This window comes from Sinohyriopsis cumingii, chromosome 17, assembly GCF_028554795.1.
Source record: "Sinohyriopsis cumingii isolate HCF-2022 chromosome 17, ASM2855479v2, whole genome shotgun sequence".
Taxonomy (NCBI): domain Eukaryota; kingdom Metazoa; phylum Mollusca; class Bivalvia; order Unionida; family Unionidae; genus Sinohyriopsis; species Sinohyriopsis cumingii.
Window position 1 is genome coordinate 49,561,048 of NC_142977.1, and position 16,348 is coordinate 49,577,395.

Sequence of the window (16,348 nt, forward strand, 5' to 3'; positions counted from 1 at the left end):
GTGTTATCGTTGATATGTTATGTGTGGTAACACTCCAAATAGGATCAGTAGCCCTTTTTTACCGCCTTCAAGCTCTCCTGGTTCATACAGATATCTCACGGTGACATCGCCGAGAATCGGCCTGGAAACGCTATCTATTTTTGATCTTCCGGGTATATACTCGTATTTAATCGCGTCGCTGGGCTTCATGTTGATTGCTCGGGTAATCTCGTTATTTAACGCGGCAATTACGCCTGGCAACCTTTTGACCCATTCACGAGATCGTTTTTCTTGGATGAATTCCTTCGTGTATTGATATCCAAATAACCGTTCAGCGACAGTCCGATTGAATCGTTCAACAATTGCCTGATCACGATGTAGCGCAGTATGACCTCGTCGTATCGCGACGCTATGATGTTTCAGCGTTGATAAAACAGCGTCGCGAAATTCACTACCAGGATCAACTTGTAATAGATTTGGCCAGCGCAGAGGGCCTCTTCGATAAATTCTTTCAAACGCACAGGCTACTTCAGTTGCCGACTTTGTTTTTAACGGCTCCGCTTGTTTGTATCGACTCGCAACATCAACTATGGTTAGCGCGTATTTGTAACCGTTGTCATGCGGCAAAAATAGTATATCAGCCTGATGAACTTCATTAGGTACGCTGACATCAAAGCGCGAAAAGTTGATTTGTTTAGGCGGTGGTAGATAAATTTGCCATATAGCCTGTTTGGATAACCAATTAGCCGCAGTGGCCCTCGTTACTTTTGCAGCGCTTGCGAGTTTACCAATTGCGGCCTTCCCCTTCCAGTATCCTCTCGGAGAATAATAGATGGATTCCATATTGTTATTATAAACGCTAGCGTTTTCAATTACCAGCGCGAGAAGCTCCGCTTCCAATCATTAATTTACCTTTCATAGCCGATTTTACCAACCATGAAGCCAATTTTTCTTTGACGGATTTATCAGGAATAGCATTCAACGCGTGAATTAATTTTACATCCGCAATATGACGCTGTTGCAGATCGCTACTTTTGTAAGCAACATCATGAGCATGACACGCCTTATCGATAGCGTTTATTGGGTACTCACCGGGTTTGGGCTGATTTTGATCATCGAGTCTGATATCTAATCGTGTTCCGGGGCCACAGTAGCTATATCCTGGGAGGTGCTTTTCTCCTGGATACTTTGCCCACGGTGTTCCGGGGAGTTTTGATAACCTGGCTGCAATATCACCTCCTCGCTTTTTTTTAAAACATCCCCGGGTTTAATAGAAATAAATCTAAATTTCTTTGTACCGCATTGTACACACTTGCCAGTAAGGGCCGATCTGTTATTTCTTGTTGTAGCGGTTGTCATATCATTTGTGCCAGTACGTACTCTACACTTCACACAATATAGATCCATAATTTATGTATAGAGATATGAATATAATTGATTTTTCGGCGACTAAAACAAGAGAACCAGTTAAGCATGTTGCAGCGTTACCAAACTCGATCCGGATGATTATCATCGGACCATCTGGATCCGGCAAGACGCAATTGTTACTCAATTTAATAATGAGATGGATGAAGTGGGATAAGTTGTATTTGGTTGCTCCTAGCGTAGATGATCAACGATGCTACGAGGTGTTGAAAGATTTTAACGAGAATGCATCAACGATCGCTAAAAAAAATGTTATTGAGTTTATTACAGATATCAATGATGCACCAGGTATTGATGATATTGATGGCGACGTTAACAATCTAGTCGTGTACGATGATGTTATGTTAGACAATCAAAAAAACCCAGCTAGGATATTTTAAAGAGGCAGGCATAAAAACACTGACGTGATATATGTCACTCAACGGTATACTCAGATTCCAAAAGTAATCAGAGATAACTGTAATATTCTTGCTGTATTCAACGGCGTTGATACACACACGCTACGAAATATTTGGCAGACATGGTGCGGCGGTGACATGGACTTTAATGTTTTTCGAAACTTTTTTAGTCATGCTCAGTCGACCCCACATGGATTTGTAGCGATAAATTTACATGATACTCGGACACGATATCGTATCGGACTTGACCAAATATTCGGTTAAATTGTAAATAACCCCTTAGCAGCAGAGGGGCGATGACATCGACGCGGTCGTCGATGTGCTTACCGGACGCTGACGACGCTGGGGATCGACGCGCAGAAGGTGTTAATTAAACCAAATGACGATTGGACGATCCCCCGACGACGACGTCGTTTTTTTTTTACCAGGCGCTGACGACACTAGATCGTTGAGTTGCAGAAAGTATTATTTAAGCAAAATAACGATTGGACAAAATGTCGGATTCGCCCCCTCTGCTGCTTGTCTAGCAGTAAATAGTTTGATCTGGACGGACTGAGTGCTATTGTGTGTCTTGCAATAAATATCTTGATATAGACGGATTAAGCTGTTTTGGAAATTCTTTGATTGTATATACCTTTTGATCATATGGATCTTGACGAGACGTCAAGACCCGACAACAAAATGTGATCTAGTAATCACAATCGAATTACTATATTTATCATAATTTTTCTTCAACATTTCTAAAACCTGTTGCGAGAAAGAAACATTTAAATATATTTTCATTATATTTGTGTTGCATGCATGTTAGTCTTCGACCATTTTCCTAAATTCCCTATATTCGAAACGAACAACAAAAGAAATTGCTTAGCCTTTTAGAAATGAACTTCGTCTTAAATCATAAATTGTATTACATTTTCATCTGGTGACATGCGCATGAATATAAGTTTCTGAATGCAACACATACAACAAACAGTCTCATTCTTATAATTATTACTATCCAAAACACAAATCTTTTAAGCATACTTTCAGCAGACCCATACGTTTGAGTTACAGAATTTTTGCATTTATTAGATATAGCATCACAAAATTGTCACGAGTCCGATAGCCGTTGAACTGTTTCAAATGGAACATTTTCATTGGCTCTGGTAAGAACATGGCGTTATTTTTGACAGCTATTTACAGCGGGATTGGACAAATTAGATTCAAATCAGTATTCAGATGGGTTACAGAGAATGTTATTCAGTTCCATTTACATGTCAAGTGAGGCTACGACATAGTTGTACACGCTTTGCCCACTTTAGACGTGATTCTATTGAAGCTAGGAAACCTCGGGGGAAAAAAGTAGTTCCAGCCTCGTTTAAGATTATGTTGATACAGGTTCACATAACAGATGGGTCGTTTTTCTACTTCTAGAAAAACGACAGTAAAATTTGGGCTCTTTCTTGAATAGAAATGGGTATGCATATGCTAAAAATTAAATGTTTGAATTCGGTTGCAAGTATATCATTTGCTAAAGATAGCTTTTCAAGCAACACTAAATTTCAGACGAATATAATAATAATGACTCTAACGTTGGGGGGGGGGGGGCTGAAACTCTGCTGTCTGAAAAGACTATCCAGCAATCCACAATGTATCCCTGTTTTTATATCCTTCCATTTCCTTTTCACTGCGTACTGAAACCACTTTTGATTCACTTTCAAAACCTAACATACCAATTTGGTAAAATAATTTTGTTCCTATACTTCAACCACTGACTTCTGACTTGGCCCCAATGTCAATTACGACTGGTTTTCAAACAACGTCACAACAGTGTTCTGTCAAGGGTACCTATTGCATTCATGTTCTCCCGTTCCTTAATATTTCAATTGTTCTCTATTACTTAACATTTGCATTTGTCTCTATCATTTAATATTTCCTTTCCACTGTATTTCTAAGAGATAAGGTGCAGAAGACTAATGGATTGATCAGGATGGACAAGCGGTCTAAGATGCTGCATTCAAGTTGCAGTAGAATCCCACCCTCATCGACTTCTCTGCAAGGGAAAAATTAATAACTTTGTAGTTAATGTTATCATTATTACAGGCACAATATACAAGTACAAAGATAAAACGATAGATGATGGGAGATTATCCTGTGCTGTTACAAAATCTTTGTTGTTACAAAATATTACTATTTATTCAATTAGTCGATGATTCGAGGCCTCAACGAGTCCTATTCAGTATGCTGACCTATCCGCCCTTTAATCTCTCTATGTGCGCTCGGAACTTTGTAATCCGTAGGTCAGGATGGCCGAGCGGTCTAAGGCGATGCGTTCAGGTCGCAGTCGGGTCCTCCCGGCGTGGGTTCGAATCCCACTTCTGACAAACTGTTCTTTTGTCATAGAGCAGTATCTCTTATGACTCTAAAATAGAAAACATCAATCTTACAGCGTTCATGTATGCTGGCATATAACAGCTGTTTTAGTTAAATATTCTTTTCTGGCCCTTCAAATGTATTAATTTGTTATCCTCTCTCTCTCTCTCTCTCTCTCTCTCTCTCACACACACACACACACACATAGACACACACACACACATACAAATCTCACGGATATCTACAGACGGGAAAGCGATACAACCTGCATGAGTGTTTCACTCACATTCATTCGAGTCCCAAAAAGGTTACCTTTTTATTGTTTATGCTCAAACAGTTATAATAAGCACAAGGTATTATCGAGAGGAGAAGTTTACCTCTTGTATGTTAATGAGAAATTGTCATTTTTACATAAGTACCCGCTGGCGCTATATTCCCGCGATTCACAAATAAGATGCCCATCTATCCACTGCCTGTCTAATTATATACGTCTACCTACCCTTCCCCCACCCCACACCCTCTCTCTCTCTCTCTCTCTCTCTCTCTCTCTCTCTCTCTCTCTCTCTCTCTATGGATGTATGGATACATCCTATAACATTGTTCAATAATGATTACCTGTTACATTGGAGTTTTTCACTGTTCCTTCATATTTCAATTGTTCTCTATTACTTAACATTTGCATTTGTCTCTATCATTTAATGTATCCTTTCCACTGTATTTCTAAGAGATAAGGTGCAGAAAACTAATGGATAGATCAGGATGGACAAGCGGTCTAAGATGATGCATTCAAGTTACAGTAGAATCCCTCCCACATCGACTTCTCTGCAACGAAAACATTAATAACTTTGTAGTTAATGTTATCATTATTAGAGGCACAATATACAAGTACAAAGATAAAAATATAGATGATAGGAGATTATCCTGTGCTGTTACAAAATCTTTGTTGTTACAAAATCTTACTATTTATTCAATTAATCGATGATTCTAGGCCTCAACGAGTCCTATTCAGTATGCTGACCTATACGCCCTTCAATCTCTCTATGTGCACTCGGATCTTTGCAATGCATATGTCAGGATGGCCGAGCGGTCTAAGGCGCTGAATTAAGCTCTTTTAAGAATTATATTCTATATATAGTTGAGATTCTTTTTAAAAATTGTAGAGTTGGTGTTCTCAATAGCCTTTCTTTTGAACAAATGCTCATGATAGGATATAACAAAGAAACAAAATCAGTCAATAGTTATTTTTTGAACTACATTCTGAGCATTGCTCGGTTGTGTATTTACAAAAGAAGAAACATTATGTCGTTATTAGGGAAACAAATAGACATCGAAAGATTGTTCCAATATTTGACTAGAAAATATATATTATATGCATATCAACATTACAAAGACAAAAATCAGACTTTGATTACAAAGTATTTTCTAAAAGATAACCCGTTAATGAGAATAGAAGAGGAGAAATTGTTTATTACATTGTAGAATCATTGTTTTGTACTATAGCATTACAAAATATTATTTTAGAATCATTGTTCTGTAATATAGCTTAACAAAATACTATTGTAGAATCATTGTTTTGTAATATAGCATTACAAAATACTATTGTAGAACCATTATTTTGTAATATAGCATTACAAACTACTATGTACATACTGACTGTATACTTTTAACTTATATACTGTACAAAGCGTTTTTTAAATAAGGAAAGAAAAAAAAAATAAGGCGCTGCGTTCAGGTCGCAGTCGGGTCTTCCCGGCGTGGGTTCGAATCCCACTTCTGACAAACAGTTTTTATTTTCTATTTCCTTTAATAAAAATAAATATTTTTTTTGCAATATACAAGTCACATTAATACAATTGTAAATATAACCATAAAATAATATTACGTGTCAACTACATGTATGAACCAGTGCATACCTACCAAGTCTGAATGTATTAATGGAGCAATTTTTTATCTGCCAAATTATCCATAGCATGTCATAACGGACATCTCCGGATGGCTTAGTGATTCAAGGCACTGTAAAAAATACTGTAAGATTGTGTCGGCAGGCACAACTTTGTGCTGGACATGTCAGGATGGCCGAGCGGTCTAAGGCGCTGCGTTCGAGACTTCCGGTTATGACATCAGAAGGAAAACACGTTTGATGATCGCTCCGTGAATTTTCAAGTTTTTTTCCTTTAATTGACATTTTTGCTGTTTTAATTTGTTGCAGGTACGTTTATAAGATTTGTGTGATCGCATTCATATATAAGTGAGATATATTTTGAGTGTGTGGATAACTTTATCCACCAGACAAAATACTATTTTCTGTGACAATGAATACAAAGCCTGGTCGTGCTGCACGTGCAGCACAAGGAGCTGACTCACACTCTAATGACACCAGTGGAATAGCTAACAATAAGAATGGCATGTCGAGTAACATCGATAGACAGACAGGAGCTTCTCGTCGTTTTGGGAAAGAATGTACCGTGGTGATTGATGTAAAGGATGTGAAGAAAATAAAGGCAAGTGATATTGTTAGAAGTGTAGAAGAATTAACCGGAGATATGTCGGTCTATGCAGTTGTGCCCAAAGGTGCAAATTTGTATGAGGTCACACTACCGAGCAAGGAAGTAGCATTTAATACCTTGTGTGGAATTGATATTGGAAGTGAACACTTTGATTGTACTCTCTTATATTCAGACACTATTATTGTGTCAATTCTTCATTTACCAGCATACATCACCGATGATGATATAAGTATGAAGCTCGGTGAATACGGAGTAGAACTTCTTTCTCCCATTCAACGCAGATATTATCCTGGGACTAGTGTGGCTGATGGGACTCGTTATGTCAAATGTAAATTTCCACAGCAGGTAAAATCCTTGCCTTACAGTCTGAAATTTCAGACTGTCAATGGTCAGCAATACTTTAGAGTATTACACGATAACCAAGTTAAGGTATGTTCTAGATGTCTAGATCCGGGACATGTTATAAAAGACTGCCCTGATTTTGTATGCTACAAGTGTGGGGAGCAAGGCCATGTAGCAAAAAATTGCACAAGGCAAAGATGTGATAGTTGTGGAAGTTTTCCTCTAATGTGTACAAGCAGGATATGCGACAAATGCCACAAAGAGGCGCAAACATGTATGTGTTACAGAGAGGCCATTGCAGGCATTCATTCGCAAGTTGATGATGATACGAGGGAAGACATATTGGAGTTACCGAGTGACGAAGATGATAAAGAAGAAATTGAGAATGCAAAACAAGATAATGAGAGTGGAGAAAGTGGGGAAGAAAAAGAAAGAAGTGGAGTTGATATGACCAATGTAGAAATAGAATCTGAGGAGGAAGTAAACAACAATCATACAATTGGAGATGGATCGGGGACAGATTCAGATGATGACAGGAAGATGGCTGCAGACGTTGTTGAAAGATCAAACGAATCAAGTACATGTCAAGAAAACGGTACTAATATCGAAAATTTCAAAGTAGTACAAAGGAGAAGGAGAAGGTTTAATCCAGTACCTAACCTGAAAATGAATAGCATGCGACGAACACCTATTAAGAAATGATCAAACACTCAACATTTTTTAATACTTTCAATACACTTATCATAATCATGGCTTTAAATATTGTATCTCTAAATGTAAATGGCTTGCGTAATTTGAATAAACTAAAGTCTGTTTTAGAAATATTTAAAGAGAAAAGAGGCCATATTTTATTATTGCAAGAAACCTTTTGGGATGATGAGTTTGTTGAAAGTATTAGAGAAAATGAGATTTGGAATGGTGACATATTTTATAGTAATGCAGACAATAAGAGGGCAGGTGTTGCTGTTTTAGTAGTGAGAGAATTGAGAAATCAGGTGACACAAGAAATGATTGAAAAGGGTAGGATTTTACATCTTAAAATAGCTATTGATGATAAAGTGATTGATTTAATCAATATTTATGCTCCAAATGTTGTGAAGGAAAGGTTTAACTTTTTCATGAAGCTAAATACATATTTACATAACAGTACTAGTGATAGCACTATCCTGGCTGGTGATTTTAATACAACTTTAGCAGGTATTGATCGACATAACAAAGCCTTACATATTGATGATGTAGCAGTGCGTGAACTTTATAAAATTATTCATGATAGGAATATTACCGATTTATGGAGATCACGAAATCCTAGTACTCGTAGTTTCTCCAGAAAACAAGTTGTACTAGGCGAAATGAAGCAGAGTAGAATAGATTATTTTTTTATTTCCTCAAAATTGCATTCCAATGTGCAAAATATTTATTATGCAGATACATCCTTTAGTGATCATTCTTTTGTATACCTTAAACTAAATACCTGCAAAGTGGAAACAGGGCCCGGATTATGGATACTAAATAACAATGTTTTTTTTGAGGAAAAATATGTACAAAGAGTGAAATCAATTCTTACCGAGGGAAAAACTGACGAAATGTATTTCAGTGAACCACTCATTTGGTGGGATAATGTAAAATACAAAATTAAAAAATTTTCCCAAGTATACTGTACAAGAAGAAATAAGGAAAGATTACAAGAATACTTTACATTGCAAAATAAATTAAAATCATTTTCAGAAAAAGTCGCAAATAAAGAATCAGATGACATTAACAAATATGAAGAACTAAAACATCAGCTAAGTGACTATGAAACTGATTTTTGTCGGGGTGCTATATTGAGATCTAATGCGAAATGGGCAATTGAAAGCGATAGAAATACTAAATACTTTCTAAATCTTGAGAAATATCGACACAACAAAAATGTAATCAATGAATTGATTGATGTTGATGGTGTAATTATTTCAAATACAAGCGGAATCTTAGATGAAATACATCAGTTTTATAGTCATTTATATTCTTCGGTAACTGTTGATGATAATTGTACTGATTCACTTTTAAATTTTGTAAACTGTTCTGTATCTGATGAGGATAAAGATATGTGTGATGCCATAATAACAGTTGATGAAATACATACAGCTATAAAAGGGATGGCTAAAAATAAAAGCCCCGGCCCGGACGGATTGACAGTAGAGTGGTATTGTAAATTTTATGATTGTATATATGATATTCTGTTGCACATCTTTCAGAGTGTTAAGAATGACAATATTATGTCGAGATCAATGAGATTTGGGGTTATATCACTTATTTATAAAAATAAGAGGGATAATAGAAGATTGCAAAATTGGCGTCCTATCAGTTTACTTAATGTAGATTATAAAATTTTGGCAAGGATTTTGTCTACACGTTTAAAAATGGTATTACCCAAAATTATTTCTCAAACTCAGACATGTTGTATAGTTGGGAGAGATATTGCTGATACTATAGTCACTGTAAGAGATATTATAGATATGGTTGAGAGAGACAATCTTGAGGGATATATCTTAAAAATTGATCAAGAAAAAGCGTTTGACAGAGTTTGCCACTAATATTTGATTTCTGTTTTACGAAAGTTCGGTTTTGGTGACAATTTTATTCAGTGGATACAGATATTTTATAATGAAATTAAAAGTAGTGTTAAATGCAATGGTCATCTAACGAAACCCTTTTTAATTAAAAATTCAGTCAGACAAGGTTGTCCTATATCAGCAATGTTATATGTATTAGCAGCAGAACCCTTAGGACTCGCTATCAAAGCAAATCCCACTATCAAAGGTATTCCACTCCCACTGTCTAGTAATACAAGTAAAGTTTTTCAACATGTAGATGATACAACCTTGACATTAGCGGACACACAATCCATTAATCAATCTTTTAATGTACTTGACTTGTATTGTAAAGGATCTGGTGCAAAGGTGAACAAGGAAAAGACAGAACTTCTGTGTATTGGATCTGGTAAACTTACTGATGATTATTGCAAACAATTACAAATTCAAATGTGTGATCAAGTCATCTTAATTTTGGGAGCTTATGTTGGAAAATGTGCAAAGTTATGTGAGCAACTGAACTGGAATGATAGATTGTCTAAAATTAAAAACTTATTGCAACTGTGGTCACAGAGATATTTGACAATACAAGGAAAAGTAACAGTTGTTAATAACTTATTAGTTTCTAGAGTATTGTACATAGTGTCAGTTCAGCCTCTTCCTGATATGATTGCTGATGAATTGAAGCAATTATTTCTCAGATTTATCTGGTCAGGAAAGTCCCATTTGGTTCACTATTATACAATAATTGGTGATAAGCGAAATGGCGGACTACAGTTAACTGATATAAAGATGAAAATGTATGCATTCAGACTAAAATTTTTAAAAAGATACTTTGATGTGAATTGCCATGCTATGTGGAAAAATACCCTTGATCACTTTTTATCTACTGTCCTGAACATGAGGTTGACCAAAGAGTTGTTTCTCATGTCTTTAAATAAGCAACAATTGAATACCCTACCTATATTTTACAGAGAAATGTTTCAGGCATGGGAAAAACTTAGAAATAATATCGATACAAATATTGATGTGAGGAATGTTTTTGAACAACCTCTCTTTTTAAATCCTAATATTACATGTGCTGGTAAAACGTTGTTTTTCGCAGAATTTATAGAAGCAGGAATTGTTCGTGTTCAGGATATTACATATGAATTTGTACCTGGAATACTACCTTATAGAGCTATTCAAGAAATGATATACAAATCAAATTCTGAGATCAAAACAGATAAGATAAAAAAAGACTATAATTGCATAATAGAAAGTATACCATTAGGCTGGAGAAATATTGTTGCAACAGAGTCAAAACCCACTGTAACCAATGGGAGAAATAATATGTTTCTCAGAGTTGATACAAAATTATATGACCTCTGTTTATGTACAACACAACTATTTTACAAGCTTTTATGTACGTTGATTTTTCAAGAACCAGCTTCTGTTTCCTTTTGGAGTAAGATATTTAGTTTGGAAAAGCATAAATACTGGAAATTGATACACCTACCTTTCAAGACCCCAGATTGTATAGATTTGGATTACAGAATAATGCACAATCGAATATTTACAAAAGAGAGACTAAAATACTATGGCAAAATTGATAATGACTTATGTCCAGTGTGCCAGTTGGAAACAGAGGATTTATTTCACATGTTTTTGAAGTGTCCTGAATTAAGCTCTTTTAAGAATTATATTGTATATATAGTTGAGATTCTTTTTAAAAATTGTAGAGTTGGTGTTCTCAATAGCACTTCTTTTCAACAAATGCTCATGATAGGATATAACAAAGAAACAAAATCAGTAAATAGTTATTTTTTTAACTACATTCTGAGCATTGCTCGATTGTGCATTTACAAAAGAAGAAACATTATGTCGTTATTAGGGAAACAAATAGACATCGAAAGATTGTTCCAATATTTGACAAGAAAATATATATTATATGCGTATCAACATTACAAAGACAAAAATCAGACTTTGATTACGAAGTATTTTGTAAAAGATAATCCTTTAATGAGAATAGAAGAGGATAAAGTGTTTATTACATTGTAGAATCATTGTTTTGTACTATAGCATTACAATATACAATTTTAGAATCATTGTTCTGTAATATAGCTTAACAAAATACTATTGTAGAATCATTGTTTTGTAATATAGCATTACAAAATACTATTGTAGAACCATTATTTTGTAATATAGCATTACAAACTACAATGTACATACTGACTGTATACATTTAACTTATATACTGTACAAAACGTTTTTTAAATAAAGAAAGAAAAACAAAAAAAAAAGGCGCTGAGTTCAGGTCGCAGTCGGGTCTTCCCGGCGTGGGTTCGAATCCCACTTCAGACAAACATTTTCTTTTTTTCAATCTTATTTAAAAGAAATAAATATTTTGTAAATCTACGAATCACTTTAATACAAGAGTAAATATCGGGCCCCGAGTGGCCGAGTGGTCTAAAGCGCTGACCGTTCCGGATCACTGCCATCTCACCTCTGTCTGCGTGGGTTCGAGTCCAAGGCTCGGCTAGCGTGGGTACGTGGGAAAGCCTGCCAGTAGCTTCTCGTGAGTCGGTGGTTCTTCCATGGGTTTTCCAGGGTTCTTCCTCCACCAGTTATACGGGCCGCCACGTATAGCCTATCTTATGCTGAAAAATGGCGTTAAACCCTACAATAACAACAAGAGTAAATATAACCATGAATAATATTACGTATCAACCACCTGTATGAACCAGTGCATACCTACCAAATCTGAATATATTAATGCGTTCATTTGATTAGCTAGAAAACTAACCATAGCATCTCATAACGGAAATATCAGGATGGCTTAGCGATTTAAGGTAGTGCATGAATACTTAAGATTGTGTCGTCAGGTACTACCTTGTGCTGCATATGTCAGGATGGCCGAACGGTCTAAGGCGCTGCGTTCAGGTCGCAGTCGGGTCTTCCCGGCGTGGGTTCGAATCCCACTTCTGGCAAACAGTTTTTATTTTCTATCTTATTTAACAGAAATAACTATTTTTTGAAATATACAAGTCACTTTAATACAATTGTAAATATAACCATAAAACAATATTACGTATCAACTGCCTGTATGAACCTGTACATACCTACCAGGTCTGACTATTAATGGGTCCATTTGTTGATCTAGGAAATTAAGCACAGCATCTCATAACGGACATATTCGGATGACTTAGCGATTTAAGGCACTGCATGAATACCGTAAGATTGTATCGGCAGGCACTACCTTGACCTGGATATATCAGGATGGCCGAGCGGTCTAAGGCGCTGCGTTCAGCTCGCAGTCGGGTCTTCCCGGCGTGGGCTCGAATCCCACTTCTGACAAACTGTTCTTTTGTCATAGAGCAGTATCTCTTATGACTCTAAAATAGAAAACATCAATCTTACAGCGTTCATGTATGCTGGCATATAACAGCTGTTTTAGTTAAATATGCTTTTCTGGCCCTTCAAATGTATTAATTTGTTGTCCTCTCTCTCTCTCTCTCTCTCACACACACACACACACATAGACAAACACACACATACAAATCTCACGGATATCTACAGACGGGAAAGCGATACAACCTGCATGAGTGTTTCACTCACATTCATTCGAGTCCCATAAAGGTGACCTTTTTATTGTTTATGCTCAAACATTTATAATAAGCACAAGGTATTATCGAGAGGAGAAGTTTATCTCTTGTTATGTTAATGAGAAATTGTCATTTTTATATAAGTACCCGCTGGCGCTATGTTCCCGCGATTCACAAACAAGATGCCCATCTATCCACTGCCTGTCTAACTATATACGTCTACCTACCCTTCCCCCCCCCCCACGCACCGTCTCTCTCTCTCTCTCTCTCTCTCTCCCTCTCCTGGATGTATACATCCATAAAAGTGATCATGCACGCGTATCTATTACATAGTTGTTTGTCACTACAACTTAATATTTCCATTTGTCTCGATCACACAATCGTTCACTTTGTCTCTGTCAGATCAGGTTTGCCTTTCTCTGTACCTCGAAGAGAGATAACGCACAGACAATTATGATGGTCATGTCAGGATGGCCGAGTAGTCGCAGTCACATTTTCCTGGCTTCGCTTCGAATACCACTTCTGACAAACCGTAAAATGCAAATGTAGTTAGTTAAATAATAATAATAATAATAATAATAATAATAATAATAATAATAATGAGGACTTTGTATAGCGCCTAATCTTTAGAAGCTCTGAGAGCTTTACAACTTTTGACAACACCTATAATATAAAAAACATATACTGCTATGCTTATAAAAACAAACACCATGAAATTAGAAATCATAAAAAAACATGCTGAGAATATTTAAGGTAGGAAACATTATTCAGTCTTTTAGTTTCTTCTTGCAGTCGAAATAAGTGAGTTTTGAGAACCCTCTTGAATGTGATCACTGTGTCTTTGTTTCTACGTTCAGTGGGCAATTCATTCCAAATTGTTGGGACCTGGTATGCAAAAGAACGCTCTCCATATGACTTTGTTTCGTTAGTGGGAATAATGGGTATACGATTGTCACAAGAGAAGCGTAAGTATCTTGCTGGTGTGTACACATGGGTGAGGTCGAATAAGTATGTTGGACTGGAGTCCGACATTGAAACGTAGCACAGAGAACAAATTTTATGTTTGATTCTGGATCAAATGCTGAGTATGTTACCAAAAATAGATCTATGATATCAATAAATGTGAAGAACTAAAAGATATACCATTCAGACGCTATGAAAGAAAACTTTCTTGGTGTGCTTATATTACGACCGAAAGCCAGACGGGCAATTCAAAGACATAAATCTTTTTTATTCGTACTTTTTATAATAAAAAAAATGAGATCATTTGCATGATTCCTGATGATGCTGTCATTATTTAAAATACAGATCAAATAATACGGTGTATGGATCAGTTTTATGTTGAAATGTATTCATTGGTCACTAATAATGAAAATCGGAAAGGTTCGATTTGAAATTTTGTGATTTCTTACGTATCTGATAATGATAAATATATGTGTATGGTACAATAACTGGTGATGAACTATATACAGCTATAAAAGGGGTGTCTAGCAGTAAATAGTTTGATCTGGACGGACTGAGTGCTATTGTGTGTCTTGCAATAAATATCTTGATATAGACGGATTAAGCTGTTTTGGAAATTCTTTGATTGTATATACCTTTTGATCATATGGATCTTGACGAGACGTCAAGACCCGACAACAAAATGTGATCTAGTAATCACAATCGAATTACTATATTTATCATAATTTTTCTTCAACATTTCTAAAACCTGTTGCGAGAAAGAAACATTTAAATATATTTTCATTATATTTGTGTTGCATGCATGTTAGTCTTCGACCATTTTCCTAAATTCCCTATATTCGAAACGAACAACAAAAGAAATTGCTTAGCCTTTTAGAAATGAACTTCGTCTTAAATCATAAATTGTATTACATTTTCATCTGGTGACATGCGCATGAATATAAGTTTCTGAATGCAACACATACAACAAACAGTCTCATTCTTATAATTATTACTATCCAAAACACAAATCTTTTAAGCATACTTTCAGCAGACCCATACGTTTGATTTACAGAATTTTTGCATTTATCAGATATAGCATCACAAAATTGTCACGAGTCCGATAGCCGTTGAACTGTTTCAAATGGAACATTTTCATTGGCTCTGGTAAGAACATGGCGTTATTTTTGACTGCTATTTACAGCGGGATTGGACAAATTAGATTCAAATCAGTATTCAGATGGGTTACAGAGAATGTTATTCAGTTCCATTTACATGTCAAGTGAGGCTACGACATAGTTGTACACGCTTTGCCCACTTTAGACGTGATTCTATTGAAGCTAGGAAACCTCGGGGGAAAAAAGTAGTTCCAGCCTCGTTTAAGATTATGTTGATACAGGTTCACATAACAGATGGGTCGTTTTTCTACTTCTAGAAAAACGACAGTAAAATTTGGGCTCTTTCTTGAATAGAAATGGGTATGCATATGCTAAAAATTAAATGTTTGAATTCGGTTGCAAGTATATCATTTGCTAAAGATAGCTTTTCAAGCAACACTAAATTTCAGACGAATATAATAATAATGACTCTAACGTTGGGGGGGGGGGGGCTGAAACTCTGCTGTCTGAAAAGACTATCCAGCAATCCACAATGTATCCCTGTTTTTATATCCTTCCATTTCCTTTTCACTGCGTACTGAAACCACTTTTGATTCACTTTCAAAACCTAACATACCAATTTGGTAAAATAATTTTGTTCCTATACTTCAACCACTGACTTCTGACTTGGCCCCAATGTCAATTACGACTGGTTTTCAAACAACGTCACAACAGTGTTCTGTCAAGGGTACCTATTGCATTCATGTTCTCCCGTTCCTTAATATTTCAATTGTTCTCTATTACTTAACATTTGCATTTGTCTCTATCATTTAATGTTTCCTTTCCACTGTATTTCTAAGAGATAAGGTGCAGAAAACTAATGGATAGATCAGGATGGACAAGCGGTCTAAGATGCTGCATTCAAGTTGCAGTAGAATCCCACCCTCATCGACTTCTCTGCAAGGGAAAAATTAATAACTTTGTAGTTAATGTTATCATTATTACAGGCACAATATACAAGTACAAAGATAAAACGATAGATGATGGGAGATTATCCTGTGCTGTTACAAAATCTTTGTTGTTACAAAATATTACTATTTATTCAATTAGTCGATGATTCGAGGCCTCAACGAGTCCTATTCAGTATGCTGA

The 16,348-nt window shown here is 36.0% G+C and overlaps 2 non-coding genes across 2 annotated transcripts; both read left to right on the forward strand.

Moving 5' to 3' along the window:
• Positions 1-4,081: 4,081 nt before the first annotated feature.
• Trnal-cag (transfer RNA leucine (anticodon CAG)) lies at positions 4,082-4,165 on the forward strand. Its single transcript has one exon. It is a non-coding gene; the product is annotated as a tRNA-Leu (tRNA).
• An 8,293-nt stretch (positions 4,166-12,458) lies between these two features.
• Positions 12,459-12,542, forward strand: Trnal-cag (transfer RNA leucine (anticodon CAG)). The gene has a single exon. It is a non-coding gene; the product is annotated as a tRNA-Leu (tRNA).
• The last annotated feature ends 3,806 nt before the right edge of the window (positions 12,543-16,348 follow it).